The sequence below is a fragment of the Sus scrofa genome, chromosome 2 (assembly GCF_054392235.1).
Source record: "Sus scrofa isolate SSC_HxYL_T2T_F1_AM1 chromosome 2, Sscrofa_HxYL_maternal_Yorkshire_Landrace_v2.0, whole genome shotgun sequence".
NCBI lineage: Eukaryota > Metazoa > Chordata > Mammalia > Artiodactyla > Suidae > Sus > Sus scrofa.
Window position 1 is genome coordinate 105,093,372 of NC_139384.1, and position 25,384 is coordinate 105,118,755.

The following is a 25,384-nucleotide window of genomic DNA, read 5'->3' on the forward strand; positions in this document are numbered from 1 at the left end:
ACAGTTCTGAGGAGCCAATGTATTGTTAATGGGCCATAAACTGTCCTCTGACTCAATGGTTTGGCTTTTTGAAATTTGTGTAATAGTCAGTGGAAAATTTCCAACATCTACTTGGCATAGAAGTGGAATTAGCTTCAGGGATATAAAACTGAATACTGAGAAACATCCCTTCCACACATTTCCAATCTGATGTGCTTTTTATATAGAATAAAACAATTTACACAGAAATTTGAAGGAAGATTATTGCCATAGTTTAGAATAGTTGTATATATTATAAGAAAAAGAAAGTAATCATGATGAACCACAAAAAAGTCTTATGTGTACAATATTCTCAATTTTCTCTAAGTAGTTTTTCAAATCTCTTATGAAATAGCTGCATCAGTGAATCACAAATAGTCTGTGAATAGACAGTCATTGCAGCTCCATGCTTGTCACGTCTGTTATTATCTGTTTCCTGGCTGCCAAAAACCCAGCTGTTTCAAACTACTGTTTTTATCTTCCTATAAAACTCTGTGACTGCCTCCCATACCTGTTTTCTACCATCTTATCTTCCTTGTCTCTTTCTATTCTGTTTCTTTATGTTTCTGCTTCATTCCCTCCTCACTCCAGGCACCCTTCTTGTTTTAGGCTAATATCTTTCATTCCTTCTTTCCAGATGATTTCACTTTCTCTTGTTGATAATTTCTATTTGTCTCAATGCATTTTTTGAATTAACCAAATCATGTTTTGCAAGTCTTGCTCCCTGTTAAGTTTTATTCTTTCAGTGCCAGATTTCTTCCCATCTTTGTCATCTTTCAATGACTCAATCATTTGACACTTGTGTGTGTATATAATCTGCCACTTTGAGCAAGGAATTATTCTGGGTAGTGCGAATACCAAGATATCAGGATTTTGACATCAAGGAGTTTGTCATCTCTAAGAGAAGTTATATCATAAGAATATCCTTGACTTAAATAAATCTTTCCCTTTCTTGGGTCTCTTAACTGATAGATGGCAAATACAGAGGAAGGAAAAGCTTTTGTCTCTATCACTTTAGGAACTCATCTCCTAACCCTAGTTTAGGGTAAGAAAGGGAAAATAGACCTTGACCTTTTTTATGCATGTATTTGTATTATAAAAATAGTGATAGAAATGGTATGGCATTGAAGGCTGTGAGACTGAGAAAGAAAGCAACCCTAACACGAGCCTTCACAGTCCTAGTCCTTTGCTCCTTAACCTGACATTGAAACTGAAGGCAATGATAACAACAGCTAATATCTAATCTCTGCCTACTACATTTTAGGTATTATTCTAAGTATGCCACAAGTACTACCTCATTTTTACAAAAACTTTTAAAAGGCAAGCCAATTAATATTCCCCATTTAATGGGTAATGATGACTAGGCACAAAAGTTTGATTTTTCAAGGTGATGCTCTTGATAAGCACTGGGTTCAAACTTCAAATCCATCCAGTCTGGTTCTAGAACCCACACTCTCACCCACAAAGTCAAATGATAGGATACAGGGAGTTGCCTGCACCCTCTATCCTCTTCTTTATCTTGTACCTCCTATCACTTACTGCCACAGTGTTACCTTATCAATAGTCCTACTCTGTTTAACCCACCTAAAACTGCATCACTCCTGACCGCCAAAATTTCTTATTTCTGTATCTGAACCTTTAGGACTCAGAAGGAATCATTTACACTCTGGACACCCCAAGCCACAGCCTTCTCATTGGAAGCATCCTCAGGACAGATGGTGAGTGAATTACATGTCTCCAGAAGAGCTCCATGTCTCCATAACACCTTGTTTGTATATTCTTGCAATACTTTTCGACTGTAAACCTGTATTATCAGAGTCTGTAGGAACTATGTGAATTGACTACTGGTACTTTTAGATTGGGCTGTTGAATCAGGAGTTAAACATATTAAAAAATGTATGTTTTCTAGCAAGAGGGATGACTTATGACAAAAACTCAAGGAGTTCCTACTGTGGTGCAGTGGATTGGGAATATGACCATAGGAGCTTGGGTTGCTGGGGAGGCATGGGTTCAGTCCCCAGCCCGATGCAGTGGGTTAAAAGATGTGGCATAGGTCTCAGTTTTGGCTTAGATTCAATCTCTGGCCCAGGAACTTACATATGGCACGGGTGTGGCCATTTAAAACACATACACACACATACACAAAACCTAAGGTGTCCTACTTTCATGCTCAGGGTTACAATCAAACTCTAGTCTAGGTTGATCTTTAATATTTTCTAATGAAAGCATTTCACTTGAGTCCTGATGTGGAAATGCTATTTATCTAGAAGCAAGAAAACCTGACCTTGGATATGAAGATGCTAGTATTTGTACTGTTTATAGAATTGTTACAATAGAAAGAATACTGCACTGGGAATCAAATGCCTGGGTTCTATAAATAGCTTTAGTTATTGTGTGGCTAGGGACAAATCGGGTTTTGTTGTCATTGTTTTACATGACCTTCAAATTTCTACAAATGTAGGGAACTCAAGTAGACAATACCTAAGCTCCTTAACACCTCTCAAATTTTTTGATTCTCTGAAATGCTTAAACTAAAATTCAGTGATCTTAATTCTTATATGAGATTTGAATATTCCTGCAGAATTGAGTGAATTATAAGGAGTGTGACTATGTGTTCTTCTTTGCCTAGGAGAGTCCCAGTTTGCACTATTCTTCTGTAATTATCAGTAGCACTCACATTTTTATCTTCTTTTTAAAGGTATTTTTAGTTTAACTCTCACCTTGTTCTAATTTACATCTTTAAGGGTTAAATGTAAATATCTACTGTCATTTTTTTCTCAGTTTCATTGAGATATAATTAACATACAGCACTGTATAAAGCATATAGCATAGTGACTTGACCTACATATATTGTGAAATGATTACCACGGTAAGTTTAGTTAATATCCATTACCTCATATAGTTACAAAAACATTTTTCCTTGTGATGAGAACTTTTAGAATCTATTCTCTTAGCGACTTTCAAGTATATCATGTAGCAGTGTCAACTATACTCATTATTATACTTATTTCCTAGTACTTATATCCCTAGTACTTATTCATGTTGTAACTAGAAACTTGTACTTTTCAACTACTTTCATCCAATTCTTCCACCTTCACCACATACTTCTGATAATCACAAATAAGATCTCTTTTCCTATAATTTTGAAATTTTTTTTGCATTCCACGTATAAGTGAAATCATACAGTATTTGCCTTTCAAAGACTTTTTTCACCGAGCATAATGTCCTCAAGTTCCATCCACATTGTCACAAATGACAGGATTTCCTTTTTTGTGGCTTAATAGTGTTCACATGTTTGTGTGGGTGGATGTATCTGAGGGTATGTATACACTTGGATCCTTTCCATATCTTGGCTGTTGTAAATAATGATGCAGTGAACATGGGGGTGCAGCTATCTCTTCAACAGTGTGATCTCATTTCCTTTGGACATATGCTCAAAAGCAGAATTGCTGGATCATAAAGTAGTTCTATTTTAAATTTTTTAAGGAAACTCCATAAGACTATACCAATTTACTTTCCCTCCAATAGGGTGCAATTCCTTTTCTCTACTTCCCTCTCAGTATTTGCTATCTCTTGTCTTTTTGATGATGGCTGTTCCAGTAGGTTTGAGGGTAATATGTCACTGTGATTTTGATTTGCATTTCCCTACTGATTAGTGATGTTGACCACATTTTCATGTACCCCATCTCCTGGTCATTTCAAAATTTTCTTTGGAAAAAATGTCTGTTCAGGGGTTTTGTCCATTTGTAATCAGGTTATTTGGTTTTTTGCTACTGAATTATGTGAATGATTTATATATTTTGGGTATTAACCCCTTATATATGATTTACCGTTACTTTCTCCCAATATGTAATCGCCTTTTCATTTTGTTTATGTTTCTTCAAGTGCATTTTATTTTTGAACACATTAGCGTCAATAGTGTGAGTCATGGAGATGGGATGAAGATGGCAGAGGAGTTAAGATTTGCTGTTCACCTTCTTCCACAAAAGAAAAATCTACATGTAGAACAATTTGCACAGAACATCTGCTGAACACTGGCAAAATACCTTAAACCTCAAAAAAAGGACAAGAAATCCTCCACATAATTTGGTAGAACAAAAGGGAAAAAGAGAGAGAGAAGAGAAGAGAAGAAAAAGAAGAAGGATGGAACCAGTCATCCTGAGATGGAGATACAAAAGAAGAAAGAAACCCACATCCTGGGAAGTGACCTAACTGACCGGGAGATCAGCAAAGATGGAGGGATCTCAAAGCCTCAGAGAACAGCAAAAGAGCCAGAATGAGGAGGGCAAATCGGAGAGAGAGCCACACAAACCATCAGTACCACTGACCCCAGACACTACAGCCTGAGATACTAGGGCAGGGGCTGGGTGCTGAGACTCAGGCTCTACAGGTCAGTTCTAGGGAGAGGACCAGGGTTGGCTATGAAGAGACAGCCTTAGGGTCTCTCTCCCCACAGGGTGGGGAGCAGAGCACAACAGCTAAGTTAACCCTGGAGGAGGCCTGGGCCTGCAGGAGAAGCAAGGTGCCATTTTTGGGGACAGCGAGAGGAGGGGTAGACCAACATAGGAATATCTTTCTCTGTACATGTGCAGGCTATCAGGCAATGGGATGCTCTGCACAGGTTATGGATGTTCAGGAGTCTCTTGCATGGGGTACAGGTGGCAAGGGCCACAGCCATCTCAGATTCTAGAGGTGGGCATGCCCTGCTACTAGTAGGGATCCATGAACAGGCATGACCTGTGGCTCCAGTTACTTCAGAAGTCAGCACAGAGGAGGACACTATTACTGAGAGCCACCTGTTGTTGCTCTCACTTCCCTGGGAACATATACGCCCTGCTGCTGCCACTGTCAAATGCTCTGGGTGATGCCTACACCTGCCTGAGGGTCACTGCAACTTCCCATTGATGATCAAGCATAGGTCATAGATGGATTTAGGTGGATGATATAATGCATCAATTTTACTTATCCACTGTCCAGCCATCTCATTTGTGGAAGAGAACAAGAATAGAAGGAAAGAAAGAGTGTTGCTATTGATATGCTATATACCCTCAAAGAGTTGTATGCTATGTTTGAGAGAGGCAAGGAATTCATATCTATTTTTGTCAAGTATAATGTCAATCCCCAGGCTAAATCTTTATAAGTTCCTAGGAACAGCTTTTACCCACTTTAATAAATCCTTTAATTTGAGAAATGAGAAAGAAATTTGGGAGCAAGGTATAATTTCGTTTATAAAAAGACTGATTTATATCTTGCTTAAGAAAAAAAAGTAAAATTTTCTGGAGTTCCTGTTGTGATGCAGTGGAAACAAATCTGTATAGTATCCATGAAGATGTAGGTTCCATCCCTGGCCTCACTCAGTGGGTTGGAAATCTGGCATTGCTGTGAACTGCGGAGTAGCTATGAGCTGTGGTGTATGTTGCAGATGTGTCTCAGATCCCACATTGCTGTGGCTGTGATGTAGGCTGGCAGCTATAGCTCTGATTTGACCCCTTTCCTGGGAACTTCCATATGCTACAGATAGGGCCCTAAAAAGCAAAAAAAAAAAAAAAAAATCCTCCTTTTTATAGTAATATATAATTATTAAAATTATAGAAATACTACCTACTGCATAGGATTCTTATTAACATCCACTGGTAAAATGTACATAAAAACTGTTAATAAAATATTAATATTATTGTTATTAAATAATTGCTATTCCTTAGTTTCCCCTTTAGTACATTTCTCACCTCCTATTACATAGAATATATTGATTTTTGTTTTTATTTTATCTTTGTTTTTGTTAATGGTCATTCCATCTTCTTTTTGGTAAGAAGTTCCCAAATTTTCTCTAAGTGGACTAATCCAACTTTTGCACCAGGTCCAAAGTGGAAGAATGACTTTGACCTAAACCTATCAATAAATTCTATGCCGCTGGAAACTGTGATTGTTTGAGGACAGGCAATGTGATTAAAAGTAAAGCTAATCAAAACAGTGAGAATTTATCTTAGACTTTTGCTAGAGTGACTGTGAAAATGAAGTTGTTGAATTTCAATTTGGAAGGATATAGGGCTGAAGCATCTGCTATCACCAGAGACCATATATTCAAGCTGGAAGTCAATACAGATGAAGCAAAACCAAAAATAAAGAAATAACCTGAGTGATGGGAGTATCTGAAGCACTTAAATCAAGCAGTATAATTATACTGTTCATGTGCATTAACTAATAACTTTTGTTTAAGCCCACTTTGATTATATGTTCTGGTACTTCTGAATATCTCACTCTTGTTCTCCCCCTGTTTCTGTCTGTCTCATATTCCAGATGCAAAAATTATGCTAGATCCTTCTCCTTGTCTTATCTCATAATCTAAGATATTTAGTGAAAGAATTTTCATGATATGCAAAACAAAAGAATATAAAAATATCTCCTCTGACATTTTATAAACTGGAAAATTCTAGAAATTCTGATATTTCCACATAAATATTCAATGCATTAAGTGGTCCATATATCAAAACTGAGTAAATGGAACAATGAAACAGAATTCACTGGCATTTTGAAGTTACCCATTGTCTTATATTGAGCAGGAAGGAAAAAAACAACTTATTTGATCCGAAGAAATTTGAAAAAAAATTTATTTACATGAATATATAAGTCATTCAGTTATATTAGGAAGTCCCTTCTTTATATTGTAAAGGAGAGCTAAAATCAGCAATAGTAAATTCCAAAATATTATGGAATTAATTTCTGATGGACACTTCCTGATATATAATTTATTCTGATAAAACAGAAATGTATAGTTGACCTTTTAACAGTGAAGAGGGAGCATGGGCACAGGGGCACGGGATTATTTTTCTTGGACTCCTAATACCAAATGGTAGGAATGGATCATGGCTGGGGTTGGTTGGAAAAACAGAATAGGATTAGATTGAGGCAGATGGAGAATGGGGTGAGTTAAGGAGAGGCAAAGAAGAGACTGAGGGGTGAGAACTGACTTCATAAGTGTTTAAAATCTCAAGGGCAAGATTCAAGGCAGGAGAGACATAAAATTGGAAGACTGTGATTTCTGGTCCAGTGGAACAGACTGCTTCCTGTAGCAGCTCTTCAGTACTCTGGAGAGCTCCCAAAATACATAAGTACTTGAGCTACATCCAGGACTCCTTTTTTCCCCCAAGACTTTCTACCCTGCAACCTAAGCAGCTGACCAGTTCCTTTTCTTCAAGCATAACTTTCTGATCATTCAAGTGATGTTATTAGTTTTGCTGAACTCATTTGCTCTTGTCTAGGGATAAACATCCAAGATTATCTGTCTTGGTATCAAAGCAGAGTCATGAATTTGTGTCTCAGTCCTCTTTTCTATAGCATCAACAAGAATTATTCTACTGATATTATTTCTCATACCTGAAAAGATAAGAATGTACAAAAATATTCATTGGAAAATTGTTTAAATAGCAAAATTCCAGCAATAACTTAGATATTTATTTATAGGGAAGTAAATAAACTGTATAGCTGTGTAAAAAATATAAAGTAATGAAGTACATCACCTACACAGACACACATTCATATAGGATAATTTTCAAAATATACTACTCAGATCATTTTTTAAATGGAAGACATAAAATACAAGTATGAGTTAAATAATGTGAACACTCTATTCCACCTAGGGAAAAAATAAATGAACTATGCATGGATGAACAACAACAAAAAAAAAAGAATAGAAGAATGTACATAAAACTGTAAAAATGTAAAGGTACATTTTCCTTTTCTAGGGAAAAGTTCTATTGAACTGTTTGAGTTTTTTACTACATGCATGTATTACTTTTTTCAATAAAAATGCAGTTTTAAATATGTATTATAAATAAATTTAAAGGAATAGTTATAGCCCTAAGCCAGCCTGTGTCTTTGTTTAGATCTGAGCAAACTCCATTAGCGGATCTAGCAAGTTTACATAAGTCTACATCATTGAATATAGTTTCCTGTGGCATGGCACTGTGCTATTCTGTTTTTAATTTCTTTCTCTAAAATTTATAAAACTAAACAAGTTGAATCACAGACAACAAAGCAAATATTCAATTATTGGGAAGTACACTTCAATGTTCAAAATCTTGTTTGTGACTCTTCAACTTGATTAAAAGAACACTCTCTAGCAGTTCCCATGAACTTTCAAAAAGCAATCATGTGGGAACAAAAGTCACAAACATTTGTTTCAGAACAGATCATTCTGTGCATGGTTAAGAACTTCCTTCCACAGAAATCTGCTGCCAACAGTTTCTCAGAATTTCATCTCATTGCAGAGCACATAATGACTACGGGATAAATCAGTGTTTTAGAAACCTAAAATATTCTGAAAAAGAACATCTCATATGTGTCCTAGGGAGCAGGAGTGAAGAGGCAAACTTAGATTATGTACCTATAACCAAGAAAATCACTTCAGCATTAAGCATCACTTTTAATAAGAAAGGAAATTCATCTCTAAGAGGTCTTTTAACTACAGTAAGATATATATAAGAAATGTTCTTCAGATTTGGGTCTGAACATAAATTGTGAGTTGCAAAAACTGTTGTTTACAGAAAATTTAAATTTAAAAGGCAGAAATTTACTGGTCTACTGTGAAAAGCAGGCAATGATCTCCATTTATCACTTATGAGGGAAAAATGGTGATTTGCTCAACATAGAGATGAAAAATGCATTTCCTGTTAGTAGACTTAGGGAACAGACATTGTAGTGGAAGGGTCTAGTCAAAAAAAAAAAAAAAATGCAAGACAGATTCAGATAAGGACTACATTAAAATATTCAAGCCTGCCAAAGAAAGACAGATGATAATATGCTGATGTGTTTATCTCTGGTGAGATCATGTTTTTTCTACACTTCACTGTACCATATGTATACTTCTTTATTTTCTCCAGGATTCCTACCATAATCATGCATTATTACTTCAGGAAAAAAAGAAATCTATTGTTAAAGGCTATGAAAGTCTAAAATGATTTTGCTATGAATAAAATAGTACCTATGAATATAACATGCACTACAAATTACAATAATTATACCTGGGATCATTTTGCCCTTTTGGTTTTAAACAAGAGCATGCATTTAAATTGTGTAATAGGTATCACTATTTAGCTTTCAGAGGGCAGGACAGCCACATTCTCTGTAAAGCTTTGACCCTCACTAATCACTTAATGTCTCCTCTGAGTTGCTAATTCTTGTTCGTTTTACCAACCGTTTGGTATATTACACTGGCTTTTATTATACTTGTATGTGCGTGTGTGTGGTCTCTTCAATATATGATATCCTCCTTGATGCTAACAACAAAATCTTATAGGTCTATGTAGCCTCTCAATGCCAGCCCAGGAGTTCACTTTGTGGCACAGAGGAAACAAATCCGACTAGGAACCATAATGTTGCAGGTTTCATCCTTGACTTCACTCAGTGGGTTAAGGATCTGGTGTTGCCATGAGTGAACTCTGGTGTAGGTCGCAGACGAGGCTCAGATCCTGCATTGCTGTGGCTGTGGTATAGGCCAGCAGCTGTAGCTCTGATTCAACCCCTTGCCTGGAAACCTCCATATGCTGCGAGTGAGGCCCTAAAACGAAAAAAAAAAAAAAAAATGCCAGGCCAATATTTTGATCATGGTAAACATTAAGTAACTATTCATTGATTTATAACATATCCTTAATTGATAAAATGGAGGTTATATAATTAAATATATCATCATTTTTAACTGACCTAAAAACATAAGGTTAATATGACGTCAACTTCATTGGATTCTTTCTTGAGTAAAATAGATGTCTCACCTCCCTTGACCCTCTGAAGATATCGTTAGTGATCTGTGTATAGTGAAGGACACACTAGGGCTTATTCCTCAGTCCTGAAGTACCAGATATTTAAATTCAGCATTGTCAAAGGTACAACCATTTAGTCCCAAGGTCAAATGAAAATCCTTTTCTCATTCTTCCCAGATTGAAGAATAGTAGCAGTTACTGTGTCTGAATCACCTGACTTTTCTATAATTTATTTCGCATGTTTGCTAATCACCTCTGTTGGCTAGTAGTGATTCTTCAAGGAAATGATGAAATGATCTATTTCTATCTTTGCTTCCTCCCTTCAATGTTCAAAGGGGGAAGTATCCAAATGTTATCAAAGACCAGATCCACTACGGGACATTTGATCCCAACTTACTTAGAAACCAGTTTCTTTAAGTACATCTTACCTTTAATCATTCTGCCATTGCCTCCTTCTCTTTGAACTTTAATGAGAATATTTCTTCCCTTTTTTGAAAAATATTTTCATCTTCCTAATCAGGGCACCCTAACTTGCTACATTAATTCAAACTTTTCTTTGCCTAAATTTCTTCCCTCTGTCTTCCATTGTGATACTATTTGCTTGTTATCTCCCTTTTATCTGTAAATCCGTTGAACACGGTTGTACAGGCTGTAGTTTATATAAAGCCAACACAGAAATGTTCTGTGCACAGCCTGCACAAATGCACATGGTAGTCTTGCTGACTTCACTCCATCTGCTTTTGTCCCCTTTTCACCCTCCCCTCACTCTCACCACATTTCAAATTTCACTGCATGTAGTTCCCAGGTTAATTTTCCTGAAATATAATTCAAACATGTCTTGAATGGAATGAGGTCTAAATGCCTGGCTCTGGTTTTCAGCACTCCCCAATTGTTTTCCCTATCTCCTTCCTACCTTTGCACAGAGAACTTTACCTCCAGTCACACCCATCTCCTGAGCAGGCTTTTCCCATTGTCATCACTTCACCATTTAGCATGCGCCATCTCCCTTATTAGAATATTCCACCAACATCTCTACCTGTGTAACTCCTACAGATCCTCCCAATTCAGTTTAAACTTTACATCTCTATAATGTTTAATGACAACCTGAAATTGCAAGGATTAGTCCACTTCCTCTCTGATTCCTATACTATTTATTACTGTTTTACATGTATATACTAACTTTTCTTTATAATTATTTATGAATGTGTATATTCTCTGTCTTTCCATTTAATTTAAACCCCTAGATATCAAAGGCCAGATATTATAACATTTTGTACCTTCCAAATTGTACAGCATAACATTTTATGTACAGTGATATATTTGGTAAAAATTGATAACATGATTTTTAATAATTGGTACATTTTTATAACTAGGCCTACCATAATTACAATCTTATTTTGGCATTTTAACATAGAGATGGATTAGCTTATTTCACAGGGGAGGTTTTTTGTTTGGTGTTACATATGTGTGTAGGGGTGTTTATGTGTGATTACATGCACATGCTCACACTTCAAGTTACATAGTTATGCCAACATTTCCAAAGCTAGTATCAGAATGTGTTAGTAGCCATGTTATTACTACTATTACAACTGATAGTAATAGTAAATAATTTGGGCATACTCTTCATCTAAATCCTTTTATTAAAGAATCACTGCACATTAAGTTTCTGAAAAATCCCTCAGTAAAGGAGCAGTTTGGGATTTATGAACTGTACTAATTAAAATAAAATAACTATGTTTGGGAGAATTCATTTCAGAGTTTATTTCCTCAAATGTTAGCATTTTCTAAGGAAACCTCTTCAATTATTTATGAGGGTATTGGAATTCAATGGAAAAATAAGACATGCCATCATTCCAGAAGAATAACAGGAATACTTATAAATATTTGTTGGGAAGGAAGGGAAATCCATGAATCCATAGCTGTCAGCCTGTAAATTTTTCTTTCAGATGAAATTGATTTAAATAACACTATTATAATTCAGTAAGAAAAATCATAGAAGCAGAATATTCTATAAACTTCAATTGCTCAAGAAATTGATTGTGAATCCCAGAACTGAAATGGACTTATGAATCTGGGCTGAAATATCAGGGGCATGAAATTATTATCTTAATTTGACACAAATATCAGTTGCTTCTTTTGACAAAAAGGGCAACAGAAAAACCACAGAATAAAATCCATCAAGTCATAAAGCCACAAAAGACTCACATGTCTCAGAATGAGAGAGATGTCTGCTCTACCCAAGACAGGAAGAGAGTGAAGAGATTTGTTTGCAACGCAATTTTCTTCAAGTCCTTATTTATTATTAGAACATATGATTAGAGGAGAATACATGTTTTTGGCTTAACTCATGATAATAATTTTTCAGACAACTTTTTATTCTTGTACAAAGTAAATGGATTTTTGGTGTACCAGACGAGTTTAGTGAAAAGATTGCAAAATTTTTGAGTTAGACATATTTGAGAGGCTCTGCTACCAAATATGTAACCCTGAGCTAAATATCTAATCTTTCTGCGTATCTTCTATAAAACTGAAGACAACATGCTCTAAGGACATGTAGGCTGGAAAAAAATATTAATTTTTCACCTTGCCCCTTTCTTTTATTTTATTCCTCTCTGCCTTCTTCCTTTTCTATGGTCCAAAGATATCCATGATACTGAAATGCTTTAGGAGTCACCAAACTAAAAATTAACTAACTCTGTATTTTATATATACTTCATTAAGTGCTTTTATTATATTCTTCTTATTTGAAATTAATTTTTTAAAGATCCAAATATGGTTACATCAGTTAAAAAGGAATACTTATCTAATTAGATCCCTTCCTTTCTATCCAACTTGGACAAATAAAGGATTTACATTGGTATTAAAACATATTTCAAGGAAGAAATTGAAGCCAAGTAATACCATAGGCAAAGGGGAAAACGCAGTGCAATCAGAAAAGGTGCCAAGTAGATGAAAGCACTTAATTTTCAGTACCATTAATATATAGTCTTCACAATTTGATAAGTATTTCCTTTTATTTATTCAGTGAATAAATTTTCTGAAAGTCCACTTTGTATGAACATTCATGCAAGGTGCTAGGGATTAAAATAAGACCTGTCATTTTTCTCAATAATCTCACAGATTAATAAAGAATTGGCATGTAAGTAAGCAATTTTCTTTTAAATTCAAGTACAGTAACATAGTGATTTGCAAGGTAACACAAAATGAGTAGGGTAATTAACTTTGGGGGGAGGTTGCTGCACACAATTTTGATAAATACCATTCACAATTATCCTTTAAAGCTGGTAGGAGAGTAATTATCACCTTCATTTCAGAAATGAAGAAAAAACTGGAGTTCAATGACTTGCACAAAGTTTAAACAGGCCTCAAAGTCAAGTACAACAACTCCTCAACCAGTGTTCTTCCCAGGATGATCAGGTACTCAATCCAATCTATCTGAACCAGACTCTTTCCAGTTATTAGTAGAGTTTGAAAATAATTTTCCACTCAACAATGTCATGAGGCTGCAATTCTATATTAACTGTAGACTTGTTAATGAGGGAGGTAATAGAATTATCACATACGATGTTAACAAAATATTTTAAGTTCACCATTGTGGAATGAATGTTTGCCTTATTTCAACTTCATGCAGAAAGTTCTGCAGAAGAACTAGGGTTACAGAGTATTTAACTGCTCTATTCTTTAGCAATGTAGTTTTGGTGAAGGCATAATGCCTAGGTAGGATAGATGGTATAGAGATCCCCATTCACTGAAAGAACAATTTAAAGTACTTATGGTTTCAAAACATCGAATTGAGCATTATTCTTGATCTGCCTATGGTGAGTTTTTTCCTTAATATAGGATTCCTATTATTCTCCTTTAACCAACAACTGCATATGAATACCGGCCGTCCAAATATGGCAATATCCTAATGGAGTCGCACAAGCACTCACTTTAATGTAAAATTTCAATGTTTTTAGCAAACTAGAGGCACTTTTTTCCACCTCCAAAATACTATTTGGTAAAGACAATAAATTTAAATCCTACAATGCCATATGGTTTTTCTAATATTTAATAAAGTTGTTTCATTCCCCCATGGATTTTTCTTTCTATTATATTAATGTTATTTCCATTCTGTTTCTATTTGAATTATTCTTACAAGCATAAGGAACAAAAATAAAATAAAAACATGCTATGCTTACGATGTTTCTTAGGGTATTCTACCATCTCTTTATTTGAAACAAAAATTTTGTTTTCTTCATAATATAATCTATAGCTATTAATGTTGAAATTATGAGACATAAAAGTTTTTTAAGAAAAGATATGGATGTTTGGGGAGTATGTCTTACTTTTTGAACTTGTCCTAATATAGATAATGTAAATTCTCCTTAAAGGTAATTTATAATTCAAATTATAAATTGTTTTCATAGTTGAAGAAAAAAAGTATAGATCAAAATAGTGATACTTGCTTCCTTTTGTAATTCTCTTAAAATACAAAATTCTAATTTGGTCAGTGTGTAGGTTCAGAGACCCATATGAGTACCATAATGAGATAATAAATTATAGAGATTCCTGTTATCAATTAAATATGTTGTGTATTTACATGGATTCCTTCTTCTACATTAACTTTAAATTCTTCAATTAATTTGTAACTCTGTTATGAGCTGATTCATATTCAAGGGAAAGTTTATCCTTAAAAACATACCCCTATTTTGATCAACTATTTTAGATTTATGAGAATATAAATATTATTTTATGTGCTTGTATATATGTTTTATATATATATATATATGAAATCTCAATTTAGAAGAGACAGGTACACATATTCTTCATGGTACCTAGTACCTAAATATCTGCCTTACAAATTGACCTTCAGGAAATTGTTACCATTGATATTGGTGTCCTTGTGTCTGTCTTGATGAACCTGAGCATAAAAGTGCTGCCCCCACCCCTGCCCTTTCACACTATTGCTTTCACTCTCCCTCTCCTTGGGACTTCAGGTGTGATAGCTGAAATGCTGTTTCTACATGTGGAACATCACTAATGGATGAGTTCTCAAATTTGCCCATCTTCTTTCTTTTAGCTTCTTAGGAGCAAAAAGTTCTTGCTTGCCAAAACATCTCTGTAAGTTTCTTAAAGGAAGAGCAGAAAAATTCAGAGGAAGTGCAAGAAACCAAATAGGCTATGTAGAAGCAGGTGATAAATAACTGAGTAAGACGGGAAGGGAGACAAAAGCCTCTGACTATCATAGAAAGATTCTGTGTTTCAGAATAGAGAAAGAAAGGGAGCATTTCAGGATCAAATCTCATCTCTGTGAGAGATCTTGATGGAAACCAGTGATAGGAAGAGGTATTGTAAATACTATGCATTAGTAATGCTCATCTCCTTCAGGAGTTTCCTCTGGAGTAATGTTTATCAAACATGCTATTAATATTATAGCAGTTCTTCACTATGCAGGATTGTCCTATGCATTGCAGTTATAATATGACTCTCACACGGATTGTATTTTGGAGCATCTGGATAGCAGTAATATTATTTAACATGTGTAAGAAAGTGGACTTTATTTTTTTGTTGGATTTTTAAAAATATAGAAGTATAGTTGATTTATAATGTCATGTTAATTTCTGCAGTACAGGAAAGTGACTCTATTATACATACATATATATTCTTTCTCATATTCTTTTCCATTATGGTTTATCACAGGATATTGAACAGAGCTCCCTGTGCTTTATCCATCTTCTTCATCCATTCCTTTGTCAATGGACATTTAGGTGGTTTCCATGTCTTGGCTATTATAAATAGCACTACTGTGAATATAGGGGTGCATGTTGTCAGATCATATGGAAACTCTATTTTTAGTTTTTTGAGAAATTTCCGTATTGTTTTCTATAGTGGCTGCACCAATTTACATTTCCACCAACAGTGTAAGAGGGTTCCCTTTTCTCCACACCCTCTCTGGCGTTTGTTATTAGACTTTTTACTGGTGGTCATTCTGATCAGTGTGAGATAGTATCTCATTGCAGTTTTGATTTGCATTTCTCTAATATTTATGGATGATGAGCATCATCTCATGTGCCTATTGGCAATCTGTATATCTTTTTTGAAGAAATGTCTTTTTAGGTCTTCTGCCCATTTTTTTAGTTTTTTTTTTTTTTCTCTTGTTGAATTATATGAGCTGTTTGTATATTTTGGAAATTAAGCCCTGGTTGGTTGTGTTATTTACAGATATTTCCTCTCAGTCCATAAGTTATCTTTTCATTTTGTTTGTGGTTTCCCCTTCTGTACAAAAGCTTATAAATTTCAGTCCCATTTGTTTATTTTTACTTTTATTGCTATTGCCTTGAAAAAATGACCTAAGAAAATACTGGTACGATTTATGCTAAAGAATGTTTTGCCTATGTTCTCTTCTAGGAGTTTTATGATGTCATTTCTTATATTTAAGTCTTTAAGCCATTTTGAGTTTATTTTTGTGTATAGTGTGTGTTCTAACATCATTGATTTGCACATGGCTGTCCAACTTTTCCATCAGCACTTGCTGAAGAGACTGTCTTTTCCCTATTGTATATTCTGACCTCCTTTGTTGAAGACTAATTTTCGGTAGGTATGTGGGTTTTTTTCTGGGTTTTCTCTTCTGTTCCATTGATCCATGTGTCTATTTTTGTGCCAATACCATGCTATTTTAATTACTTTCACTTTGTAGTATTGTCTGAAGTCTGGGAGAGTTATGCCTCCAGCTTTGTTTTTCCTCAGAATCGCTTTTGCAATTTTGGATCTTTTATAGTTCCATATAAATTTTAGGATTATTTGTTTTAGTTCTGTGAAAAATGTCATGGGTTATTTGATAGGAATAGCATAAAGTCCATAGATTGCTTTGGGCAGTATGGCCATTTTAACAATATTAATTCTCCCAATCCAAGAGAATGGGATATCTTTCCATTCTTTGAATCATCTTCAATTTCCTTTGAAGGAATTTTGTGGTTGTTAGCATTTAATTCTTTCACCTCCTTGGTGAGGTTTATTCCTAAGCATTTTTTTTTTGGATGCAATTTTAACAGGGATTGTTTGTTTATATTCCCTTTCTGATATTTCATTGTTAGTGTGAAGAAATGCAACTGATTTCCATGTGTTAATCTTGTGCTACCCTACTAAATTTATTTATCATTTCTAGTAGTTTCTGTGTGGAGTCTGCAGGATTTTCTTTATACATATATCATGTCATCAGCACATAATGACAATTTTACCTTTTTTCTACCAATTTGAATAACATTTATTTCTTTTCCTTTCTGATTACTTTTGCTAGGAATTCCAATATTACATTGAAGAGAAGTAGTGAGAGTCAGCATTCTTGTCTTGTTCTAGATTTAAGCAGGAAGGCTTGCAGCTTTTCTCCATTGAGTATAATACTGACTGTGGGCTTGTCATATTTATTATGTTGAGATAACATTTGCTCTATACCTACTTTTGTAAGGATTTTTACTATGATTGGATGCTGAATTTTATCAAATGCTTTAAGAAAGTAGACTTTAAAAAATGAAGCTCTTTTTTCTAATGACAAATAAATTATATTAAAGGTAAAATAGAAAAAATGAAGGAAGCCAACATTTCTTAGTTGCCTGGTCCACAGTATAATTTGCCTAAAATCATAAGATAGTTCAGTGACAGGCAATAACTCAGGTTATTATGATTCCAAAATCTATGATTTGTTGTGTGTTAACAGGACAGCGAGGTGGTTTAAAAAAAAATTAAGAGGGACTTCCCATTGTGGCTCAGTGGGTTAAGAATGCAGCATTGCCACAAACTGTGGTGTGGGTCACAGATGTGGCTTGGGTCTGATGTGGCTGTGGCTGTGTCATAGGTCTGAGCTGCAGCTCCATTTCAACCCCTAGCTCAGGGACTTCCATATGCCACGGGTGCAGCCATAAAAAATAAAATAAAATAAAGAAAGAATACTTTAGAAAATATAAGTCCATATGAAAGAATAACTTTTCCTCCAGGTTTAAAAAGCTTCCAATCTGTGTATAATCATATTCCCACTCATAATCTAATAATGTTTTGCATTATCCCCTCTGTCAGTAGATGTAGGGAAATTTTAAATATAAAAACCAAGAAATTAAAAGTCTCACTGTAAACTACTTACTATCAGCAAATAAAGTAGTTTAGAGAACACAATTGGAAAGAACAAGTTTATGTCCTAAGGGAAATGCTTGATTTCATAACCTTCTTGGGCTAAAGGCCAGAAGCATTAGCAGAAATGTATCATTATTATAAAAACCACCACAAATGTATATGTTGCTCATTTCTATGTTGCTCTGGAAAAAAGATGCCCTTACCTATATTAACTTCTGAATATTAAGTGAAAATCATTGCCTGCTTAGAATAATCTTCAGATGAAAAGTTCTGGACATGATTTGACTATTTAACTTAATCACCTAACAAGGAGGGAATCCAAACCATGGTGAGAACACCCTGGGTGTGACTCCCACTAAGCTCCCAGCGTGACACGCTCATGCCTCCCAGCTTCCTGGATTGGAAGCAGTCAAAATAACAGAGACCACAGGCCCTGTGGAACTGATATGCTCCTTAATATTACAAGGAAATTTAAATGAATTCTGAGAGCCTGGGGATAATTATCACAAAGAGACTTTATTCATAAGGCTCACAGAGACTCCCAGGAGAGGTCAAGGCCATCGCTAGTACATTATTCTTTCCTGTAACATCTCTACAGTCTTCACCAGGGGTGTTTCCATATGCAGTTTTTTAGAGCAAGAAGCAACTCTCTGACTTCTCATTGCTACAGATATGACTAACCTAGCTTTCTTTGGCTCAGCAATCTAGTAGAAGTCTGCTGAGTCAGTTAAGATGCAGAGAATTCATCTTTCTAAGATTAGTATCCTTCCCATTATGAGCATTGCAATTCAATGGGCCACAAATGATTGAATCTTTCATTTAAGCATTATCTTGAAATTCATTTCAATCACTGTGGTTAAAGGAATACTCTGAAAACAAAGAATCAAGGCATGTCAAGAAAAGCCCTTCCTTTTTTCCTTATAAATTTCCAAATGACTAATGATAGTGATGAAAGTAATAACACTGGCAAAGCAGTCTTTTTGTGCATAAGAAATGACTTTGCTCTGTGTCTCAAAATCCCTTTATACTGTAATTATTCATAAGTATGCATGTGTGTGTGTGTGTTTGTGTGTGTGTGTGTGTGTGTTATAAAATAATCCAATAGCTTTGGATTAAACCAGGCACTATTTAATTTTTATTTTTTTATTTTTTTAAAAAAAATTTATTGGAGTATAAATGACTTACAAAGTTGTGTTAGTTTTAGATGTACAAAAAAGTAACATCAGTTATACATATATACTGCCAAAGTGTCCTTTAGTGTTAGAGACTAGGTGTATATAACTCATTTAAACAGCAAAATCAGAAAATGTATCTGATAGAATGTCAATTTTGCTCCCTTTAGCTGATGATATTGATTATATTAACCATGAGGCAGAATAATAATTCAGGTAGTCAGTGTAGGAGCATGGGCTTCGATGCATTCATTAATATAGCTATTGATTTACATTTGCAGTTTAAGGGCTCCAGAGACTAATATCCCCACAGGCCTTGTTTACTATAGCAAGTGTACCTTCGCCCACATGAACCTTAATCTCTACTCATTACTCAACTGATAGAAAAGGAATGAGAGGAATGGTGCCTCAGTCTAAGGGAAGAGAAGGGCAAAGAACCATAAAACGTACAGGACATTTCCACTCCTAAAACCCCCATTGGACCTGGACTGATATAGGTAACTGAGCAAGGCCAATGGGAGAAAACCACATCTCTCTGGACCCCACGTTGGTACCCCCCTCATCTTTAAGGGATAAAAACCCTTATAGGACAATAAAGAGTGGGGGTTCTTCTCCCTGCTCCCAGTAGCCCTGGTAGCTATTTGCTTTCCTATAATAAAGACTTTACTTGCTTGCTGCCTATGTGTTCACAAAGTTCATTCTTTGGCTGCATGAACAAGAATCCGGATTCCAGTAACATCTTCCCAGCAACCAGACAATATATAAATCTTTTTTATTCCATATAATCACAGTTTCTCTGGTACTTACTAAAGAAAAAAAAGCAATGGCTCAAATTTGGAATATTCCTATTGTTCTTTTTCTACGAATAATTTTTAAAAATTGTTGAGTGGGTTTTTCTTTGATCAGTGAGGTCAACACTTAAACCTCCAAATATAAGCATAGGTCAAAGGGCCCAGACACAGGCAGTAGCATCTTTTAGGAGATACTTGAAAAAGTCAGAAGGATTTCAACAAGGAATTTGAAACTTTTGTAACTTTTCATCTTTTACTTTAGTCTACATAGAAGCTGCAAGTTGAAGTAAGTAGTTGTTAAAAGAGAAGGTTCTGTTTAAAATGACTTTGAAATTTTCTGATCATTTAGTATGACTATGAATAATGAAAAACCACAGTTCTCGAATATGCATCACAGCACAGGCTCACTGGAAATAGTTCACCAAGCCTTCCTCAGTTATTTCAGGTCTCCTACTTAAGTATACCATTTGGCTGATCAAAGGGCTTTTTAGTCTTTATTAAATTGTCCCTTTGAAACAAAGATCATCTTCTCAAAACACACTCCAAATAACACACGAAGACAACTCTTTTTGTGGCAGTGATCTTGTGAAAAATATCTCGGTTCATACTGTATAAATGATTCCTGAATTCCATCATAAAATTAGCAGTCAATTTCTAGTCCCATTGAGAAGCCTTGAACTAGGTCACTGCTGTAAGCTCCCTCACCTGTCATGTTAGAGTAGCAAAGAGCACACTCATGTTGTTAATGGTTTTAATAAGCAAAGGAACTGTCAGCAGCAATAGTGCAATCAGCCTAGGACACCACAGATTAACATGGTCATGTTCATCATTTAATATTTATTAAGCCATCTGATGAATATTTGGCTCTATAATGAGAACTATGGATATTTTAGAGACTACAGAAAGGTAACTATGGCTCTCTGGGAATCTGCTGCCTGAAAAGACTCAGCATAACTACACAGTATACAATAAGATAATGTAGTAACCCTTGATTCAGCCAAGATAGTAAAGTGATACAAATAATGAAAAATTGCAGGTATAATCATAAAAGGAAGGAGAAAAATCCTTAGAAATGATCAGATCTAATTCTTCTCATTTTACAGATGAAGAAACAGGTTCAGAAAGTGAATGACTTGTCTCATGATGTTCAATTGGAGAGTCAGGCTTGGGACAAAGGTTTTTATTATCTAAATGAGATCCAGCTTGAATGGTACATCTCTGATTGGTTTTCTTAGCTATGGCTCCTCTGATTCCTTGGGTATGCATAGTTCTGTGAGTCTGTACCTTCTCATTCTCACATACACACATGCAACATGCAGAAACAGAGACAGAATAACCACAATACATACTTCCATATAAGACAAAGGAGTGGTAGGCACAGAGCAGTCACTGGTTTATTGCACTTCTGGACAGGTAATGTCAGATACTTGATTAGGGTGTACTCTGTAACACAAGAAATGATTCTTTGAGACTTTTGGTTCCCCACTCTGAGTTATCCTTCTTTTTCCATAAGAAATTATCCTATTTGAATTTGAGTCTGTTTTTCTAGCCTGTTTCCTGCCTATAGAAAATTGGGCCACTTTCCGTAGAAGCTTATGCTGTCAAAGGGGTCAATGATGACCTTGGACTATTAAAGAAAAGCTGTCAAGACATACATCTGATAAAATAGGACACTTAGCACATGTGAAGAAGAGTTAAATTTAACCATTTCCATTATAAGAGGAAGTATAAGCTGTAATGGTAGCTTTTTGTTAGATGTCATTCTAAAGTATGTTAATTTGAAAGGTAAAAATAGTACTTTTTATTTTATTTTTTAATAGTTTTTAAAACATAATTTCTTTTTCTCAAGCAAATCGAAGCTATGAAAAATGTTTTGCTTTTTGTGTTTTCAGTGCATAATAAATAGAGATAAATGTCCAGTGTATAAATTATAATCGTTTCTTTAATAAATAGAATAAGTACACTAAACCTTTTTCTTTCTCTCTAAGATTTCATTTCATTATCAATACTCAATCAACACAGAACTTAAAGAAGAGAGCTAATAAATACACAGTTAACAAAAAAAAAAAAAAAAAAAAAAAAAAAAGTCTTTTCTGGAGAGACCAAACTTCTCTCTAATTTGGAGGGGAAAACTACTTTGGAAGACATGGTGGCAATTTCTGGTAGATAAAATACAAAAGTACTTTAGATAATACTAAAATATTTTTAGTATTTATTAGATAATACTAATACAGAAATAAATACCCTCTCACCTGAAATTGTGTGGCCTTTTCATTTGTTCCAGAGACTGAGGACACAAGAGGAATTAAAATGTCTTTGACAAGATATATGAATTTTCTGTTTTTCCTTCCTTTTATATTCATAACCTAATAACTTTTATAATTAGTCTATGAATGCAAATGCCTCACTTTCTAATAAATTTTGGGCTTATATGAAAGGATTCTTTTGGGTGGTATATAATCTTTATTTTTAAGATGCAATTTATCAGCTTAAGCTAATTAAACTCACAGTTGTCATACTTCCTATGCTTCTTGGAATTCAAATTAAGAATTTGATAACCCATCTTTAAAAGGTAATGAATATTTTGTGACATTTGTTGCTTCTAATTAGACTATTAAAATTGTATAAGAGTTACATACTTATTGATAGAAGAATTCTGTTCCCTCCAACACAAAGAATTAATTTTCACCATTATTTTAACTTTCCAATGACTTTTTAACTCAAAAAGTCACACCAAAACTTATCTGTGGAAACTGTTCTCTTCTCTTGCTACTTTTAATTTTTCATTGTCATAGCCAGATCCTGGTGTATTATCCATCCATTAACCTGTAACAGTGGCTAGCACAACTGAGACACACATACATTAGATAGATAAAGATATAGATATAGGTATAGATATATATCAAATGTGCCCTCAGGATAAGCTGCTGCACGTACATTGTTGATAAAAACTTCCCATTGACATGACTACTTTTTAAGAATTTTAAGGTAGGCTAAGGTAATCACAGAAAGTTTAATGAGAAGGGGCTCCTGGAAATGAGTAGAAAGTAGAGCAATGGAAAGAGTGATGAGTGAAAAAAGGAGAGAAAATACCTCTACTACGTGAACAGTTTATGTCCACATTTTAGTGAGTTAAAAGAATGAGCATGAGTAAGTGGGAAAAGATTATTTTCCTCTAGATTATTTCCACCCTATACTTAGGATTGCTCTTTTGACCTTGAACATATTTTAATTTAAAGGATATACTAGGAGTTCCCATTGTGGCTCAATGGAAATGAATCTGACTAGTATCCATGAGGATGGGGGTTTGATCCCTGTCATCACTCAGTCGGTTAAGGATCCAGCATTGCTGTGAGCTGTGGTGTAGGTCACAGAGGCAACTCAGATCCCATGTTGCTGTGGCTGTGGCATAGGCTGGCAGCTGCAGCTCGAATTCAACCCCTAGCCTGGGAACCTCCATTTGACGTGGGTGCACCCCTAACAAAACAAAAAAATAAAATTAAATTAAAAAAATAAAGGATATCCTTAATATGAGCATGTTAACCACAATTTTCTAGGCAAGTTAAAATTTTTGATCAGTACTCTTTTTGTTTGTTTGTTTGTTTGTTTTTGTTTTTTGCTTTTTAGGGCCACACTGGTGGCATATGGAGGTTCCCAGGCTAGGGGTTGAATCAGAGCTACAGCTGCCAGCCTACACCACAGCCATAGCAACACATGATCTGGGCCACAACTGCGACCTCCACCACAGCTCATGGCAATGCCAGATCCTTAACCCACTAAGCGAGGCCAGGGACCGAACTTGCAACCTCGTGGTTACTAGTTGGATTTGTTTCCACTGTTCCACAAAGGGAACTCCTGATCAGTATTCTTAAAACAGTTAAATATTTCATTTTAAAATTTTTATTTTTTGAAATATTTTAATTAGGACTATTTTTTTAAGTTTCAGAGAAGATTGGATGGAAGAATTATTTTTATGTATACCAACTTATATATTATGACTTTACCATCATGATTTTTGTTCATTGATTAAATGAAAAAGAAATGGGACCAATTTTGTGAGAGTGGTAGAGAAAAAAAAAAGCAAAGGAATAGGTGGTATGAGAAGAGGAATTGATTGGGAAAATAAGACAAAGGGAGTGATACAGAAAGTCACACAAGAAGAGAGTGGAGAGATAGAAATAGAAAGTAATTTTATTTTATGGCTCATTAAGCCCAGGAATGTATGACAGAGTAGTAATAATAATAATAAGGCCAAAACAATGGGTTAAAATGTCCTTTTATATAGCTAAACAGAAAATTCATATATGGGATAGAAATTTGAGAATATAGATTGTTGAGAACCTAAATATATAGGGTAATATGATTTATTTTACGGTGTTGGTCAGTGTTTTGCCAAAGGATATTCCACACAGACGTAATGTTCCATAAAGACAAGTTTATTTAAATGTCTATGGAATACTGCATCTTATATTGCCCTCTGAAAGCATTACAATACATATCAGCATTTAACATCTCTGAGAAATCCTGAGAAAATAAACTTGGTAAGAATTAGTTAAATCATTGTTTACCAAAATTATTTAAAGACAGAATATTTATGTATATGTAAAACCCTATTTGAATCCTGTAGAATATACTTTGGGAATGCAGGTAATGGTGAACCATAATTGAATGTGTAGGCTTAAAAGAACAAGAGAAGCATGGAGTTTAGAAAGATAAAAATCTCAAGGCAAAGTGCTGGTTGCTGAACAGACTGAAAACAGACAATGGGCTATGATAACAATCAAGGGAAGAGACAAAATCTGAGATTGGTCTGGAATAGAGTTGGAATATAAAGATATATGTAAGTGTAAGAGATAAAATGCCAGAAATGGCCACAATCCCTCCTAATGTGGTCACCTTTTATACTATGTGACTCCATAATTTTATTGAACCAGGGTGGGACTCTGACCCAAGGTGACATACCCACAACTCGTCAGCAAATATGACTGCTATGGTCTGTCTTAAAAACAGAAGCAAAGAGTTCCTGTTGTGGCTCAGTGGGTTAAGAATCCAACTAATACTCATGAGGATGCAGGTTCAATCCCTGGTCTTGCTCATTGGGTTAAGGATCCAGAATTGCTGCAAGCTGCTGTGTAGGTGGCAGATGCAGCTTGGATCTGGTGTTTCTGTAGCTATGGTGTAGGCTGGCAGCTGAAGCTCTGATTCAACCCCTAGCCTGGGACTTCCATATGCTGCAGATGTGGCCCTAAAAAAGAAAATAAAAAAAAAGAAGCTAAATCTTGTTTCCCTTCAAGAGTTTGAAATTATGAAAAAAGAGACTTTTAGCAAATAGGTGCAGATGTGTGTGTGTGTGTGTGTGTGTGTAGATGGGTGTGTGGATGTGGCTATACACATACGTATCTATAGAGAGAAAGGCTATATACACAATGTTCACTCCTTATGTTCAATTTATATGCTGACTCAAGAGCCACAATCCAGATTAAGGCTTGTCTGTGTATGAAATATCAATAGCATGGATGTTACCATTTACAATGAGACATCC

General features: G+C 35.0%; 1 long non-coding RNA gene across 2 annotated transcripts in view; it reads left to right on the plus strand.

The window, feature by feature from the left end:
- LOC146405628 (uncharacterized) overlaps nt 1-25,384 on the plus strand; it is a 412,568-nt gene that overhangs the window by 157,439 nt on the left and 229,745 nt on the right. For both annotated transcript variants that reach the window (XR_014838233.1, XR_014838232.1), the window contains 2 exons: nt 1,661-1,736; nt 13,088-13,190. This is a non-coding gene — a long non-coding RNA (uncharacterized LOC146405628). The remainder of the gene's footprint in view (nt 1-1,660; nt 1,737-13,087; nt 13,191-25,384) is intronic.